The sequence below is a fragment of the Arachis duranensis genome, chromosome 3 (genome assembly GCF_000817695.3).
Source record: "Arachis duranensis cultivar V14167 chromosome 3, aradu.V14167.gnm2.J7QH, whole genome shotgun sequence".
NCBI lineage: Eukaryota > Viridiplantae > Streptophyta > Magnoliopsida > Fabales > Fabaceae > Arachis > Arachis duranensis.
The window spans coordinates 64,402,021-64,407,198 of NC_029774.3; positions in this window are offsets into that span (position 1 = coordinate 64,402,021).

The window sequence follows — 5,178 nt, forward strand, 5'->3', positions numbered from 1 at the left end:
AGTGAATATGTAATGGAGTTACGGTTGTTTGTGTAGATAATTGGGAATTTTGGGGTTTGGTAATGTAAAATATTAATAAAAATAAAAGGTTAGAGTAATAATTTAAAACCAACTTAAATAAAAAATAATTATCTTTGAAATACCATTTTATTATCAACTTGTAAATTTATTTTCAATTAAATACTAATTTAATGAAATTTGGAGATAATTAAATTAATTCTCTTTTATTTATAAAATAATGTTTAAAATCTTAATATTCAAATTAAAGCACATAAAATTCTCATTATTTTCAATTATTAAAGCTCTAAATTATAATAAGAAGTTTTTCCAACTTATTCATAAAAAGTTATGAAAATATAATCTTAAATAAATAAAATAAATCATAAATAACTTATTATTTAATATTAAAAAATTCGGGGTCTTACGTTCATGATCAAAAGAAAATCTAAAATTATAAATTGTAAAACTACCGAAGAAGAAGCTCACATATGTGGCTCCTCTCCTTATATATGTTAACCTAAAACCTAAAATTCAAAATTCAAAATAGAATCAAATTAAAATAAAATTAGTTCTAACTAATTAATGTTCTTCTTCTCAAGTCAAGCTTTAGATCCTTCCTCCAATATATCTTTAATCAACACTAGATGACATGGGCCTTGTGCCTATTCTTCACTCCCTCATTTAAGCTTAGAGACTGAGAGATTGCTAAAGAAAATAAAGAGACCCTGGAGGGTGGAAAGCCCATGCGTTGGACGCACTTCAAGCACGTTGGACGTGCTCTTTTGCATGTTGAATGTGGCCTTGGAGATGAGCCACTAGAGGTGCATCTAATTTTCACATTGGAAATGAGGTGAAGAGGGTGTTGGTGCATTGGATGTGCCATGTGGAACATTAGACGCAAGGTTTGGAGTGAGCTACTGGAGGGAGCATAAAATGGCACGTTGGACATGCTCCCCCTCATGTTGGACACATGACTTAAAGGCAATTCCCTGGGAGCTTCACTACGTGCCACTTGGTGCGCGAATATGTAACTCGTATAACTGAACCGGCAAGTACACTGGATCGTCCAAGTAATACCTCAGGTGAGTGAAGGTCGAATCCCACGAGGATTGTCGGATTGAGCAAGCTGTGGTTATCCTGTAGATCTTAGTCAGGTGAATAAAAAGTTTATTGTTGTTATTTTAGGCACATAAACAAAACAATAACGAAAGTAATAAAGAATTGACATAGAAACAATGAGAGGGAATCAGTTAAGGCCTCGGAGATGCTTCTTTTTTTGGATTAATACTTCTTTCTTACTACTTTAACAATGAGTGATTCATTCAATGGCAAGGCTGTAAGTGATTAAGCTAGGGATAGTGGTCATTAATCTCCATTGTTCCAAACCAAACGCCCGAACAGGTCAGTCAATCTGGACGAGGGTGAAGCGCACGCAATTCAATCTCTGATAATCCTACTCAAAATGCCATAGAAAAGGTTGGATCTTCCAGATCGGAGAATGAAGCTCTATGATTCTAGCCCTGGAGCCACAGGAACCTCAATTACCCCTGACTAACAAGATTTCATGTCACATATCCCAGTTAGCCCAAGTAACTTGTTGGAACCTGTGATGTACTCTTGGGCTGTAGTTCAATACTATCCGGGTCATGACTCATAAAGAACTCATGTAGAATAAGGGGCCATACTGTCGTTCCACCCCAGATTCATAAAGATGAAGAATGAAAATACACCATAGAATGGAATCAAACATATATTAAAGTAGAAAGGTAATAATATTAATCCATAGGAATGAGCAGAGCTCCCATCCTTAACCTAGAAGGTTTAGCCTCTCATAATTTATAGAAAAGATAGTTCTGAGAAGCTGAAGATCAAAAGTTTTTTAACAAAGGTGATCTTCTTTCTATTTATACTAATACTAGACCTAAAAAGATATTAATAATAATTAGAAATTACAAAAATAAAATAGACTAAGCTAAAAGGTGTAAGTCGAGCGTTGAATGCCGCCTTTGGTGGCGTTGAATGCTAGTCTTGGGTGGTCAACACTGGCTTAGGTCCTTTAGGGGCGTTGAACGCCAGAAAAGGGTCTAAGTCGGGCGTCCAATGCCCATTTTGGGCAACCATTTCCAAAGAAAGGTATAAATTATTATATATTGCTGGAAAGTTCTAAAAGTTAGCTTTCCAACACCATTGAGAGAGCGTTAATTATACCTCTGAAGCTCAAAAAATGCTCGTTTGAATGCATGGAGTTCAGGATCTGACAGAATTTGCTATCCTTTTATTGCCTCTAAATCTGACTTTGCCAAAACTTGCCGAATTCACCCAAAAATCACCTAAAATCATATAAAAAGCACAAAAACTCAAAGTAGAATTCAAAAAGTAATTTTTGCACTAAAACAAAATAAAACTTAACAAAATATACTAAAAACACTAAGAAAATAGTACCAAAAAGTGTATAAAATATCTGCTCATTGATGGTGATTTTGTGGAAAAACGAATTTCCAAAACACCTAAAACTCACCGGCAAGTGTACCGGGTCGTATCAAGTAGTAAAACTCACTTAGAGTGAGGTCAATCCCACAGGGATTGATGGATCAAGCAACTTTAGTGGGTGATTAGTTTAGTCAAGCTAACATTTATTGAATTGTGTGAAATTGTAACCAACAGAGAGTAAATGGCAATGAATTTAAAGTTGCAGAATGTAAATTGGCAAGTAACTTAAGGAGCAAGAATGTAAATTGCAGAAACTTAAATGACAAGAAATGTAAATTGCATCGAAAGTAAAGGGGTTGGGAACTGGGATTGCATGAATTGAACAAGAACAAGTGAACTGCAATAAACAGACAAGTAGAAGATGAATTGAATTAAGATAGATCTTAAACAGAAGAGTAAAAATGCTTTGAAAATTTAAGAACAGAAAGTGAGTGATGCTTAATTTGCAGCAATTTAAAAGAGGGTTGAAGATCTCAGGAGTGGAAGAGACTAGAAAACAAGTCTAGATCTCAAATCCTTCCTTGATCCAACAGAGAAACAATTTGCAGAAAAGTAAATCAAGATCACAGCAGCTCTAATGAAAAATTGCAGAAAGAGAATTTGAGGATCCAAGAAAAGCAATGAGCTCAGGAAGCAGATCTGGATCTCAATTGATCAAACAGAAAATGATTTGCAGAAGAAATGTAAATGAAACAGCAAGTGAAGTTTAAATCCAATTCCTTGATTTTTAGAATATTGCAGAAGAAGAACAAAGGTGAAATTTAGATCAATGATTGAAACAGAATTCCTTCAATCTCAATCCAAAATTCTAAAACAGAAATGAAAACTAAAAGAGAGAGAAAAAATGAAAACTAAAGAGTGCAAAACTCCTTATTGGAGCCAGCCTACCAATGCTCTCTATTAGAGCTCCCCCCTTAACAAAGATGAAAATGGTCGAAAATTGCTCCCAAGAGGATGCTCAGCTCACAAGTTGAGCTGAGCATTGAGGCTTTGTATGTGGATCCTTTTGTAGCGTGGAAGGCATCAGGGGAATGCTCAGCTCACAAGTTGAGCTGAGCATTGAGGCCTTGTGCGCACGTCCTGCGCGCATCCTGCTTCCTGGCCGTGTCATGTTTGTGTGTGGTGCACCATGAGTAGCGGTCTGCTCACCAAGTGAGCTGAGCATTGGCTCCTTCAAAGAGAGGTAGGTCCCTAGTTCGAGACTTGAGGGAGGCATGCGCTGAATTTTCCTTTGTGAAGGAAGTAGCGCTTCTCTCTCCTCTCTTCCTTAGGTCATGGGTTCAAACCTTGGAGCAAGCATTGGAAACTTATTTCCTTTGATTTTCCTTTGATGAATGCCCGATAATGCTCACTTGGTGAGCTGAGCATTGTTTTTCCCTTCCTTGTTTCTTTGCTTCAAATTGTGCTCAGCTCACAAGGTAAGCAGAGCATTGAAACATTGCCACCTTGGAATTTTCCTTTGTGCTCCTTTCATGTGCCACACTTCCTCATGTTCTTTGCCACACTTTTCTTTTCCTTGAGCCACACTTCTTAAGCCACGCTTTCTTCTTTTCTTCTTTTCTTCACCTACAAGAAATCAAAATAACCACTCAAAGTATCACCAAATTCACAAGGTTTATAGATCATTAAAAATCAATTAATTTTAGCCCAAACCTCATGATTTAGCATCAATTATATGGTGGTTGTTTGATTTAAAGAAGTCATGCATTTTCATTCCAAATTACTTACTTAGAATGCAAGAAAGTGCATAAAACCTAGTGAAACAAGTGAAATTTAGCTTGAAAAATAGGTATATGATGACTTGTCATCACAACACCAAACTTAAACCTTAGCTTGCTTGTCCCCAAGCAAGAAAAGAATCATGCAATATAGATTGACAATCCAAGGTAAGAAGAATAGCAAGTTAATGTTCATGGTAGGCTAGTTTTCAATGCATGCTACAATCACAAAAGAGATGTAAATGATTGATGCTTCTATCTAGCTCAATTTATGAAATCTTTCTCTTATATTTCTTCCTTGAATCTAGCTCCATTTGGAGAAGAATTGAATTAAATTGGATTTTTATTGAATTTTTTTGGCCCATGTGAAAATTTGCTTCCAGGAGGATGCTCAGCTCACAAGTTGAGCTGAGCATTGAGGCCTTGTGTGTGAATCCTTTGTAGCGTGCAATGTTGGGGAAGGCACCAGGGGAGTGCTCAGCTCACAAGTTGAGCACAGCATCCTTGCTTCCTTAGTGAGGTATCCGTGTTCAAGCCTTGGTGGAAGCATTTGGGGAGCAATTTTTCTTGCATTTTCTTGAAGAGAGCACGACAATGCTCTCCAAGTGAGCGCTGTGCTCTCCAAGTGAGCGCTATTAGAAGCGCCTCTTTGCCTTGGAGTGAGGCTCCCTCTTCGAATCTTGGTGGTTGCACTTTGGTCTATTTTTGCTTGTTTTTGGCCCTTAAAGATGCATTTCACTCGTGCCTCAATTTCATTCCAAATATAGGTTGCCATACATCGTTGGAAAGCTCTGAATGTCAGCTTTTCAATGCAAATGAAAGCACATTAATCGGACATCTGTAGCTCAAGTTATAGCCCTTTGAAGGAGGCATGGTCATGCTGTGAGCGCCCAGATTTTAACTTAGCCAAAATTTTGCTTCCAAGTTGAAATTGCATCAGGGTAATGCTCAGCTCACTAAGTGAGCGCAG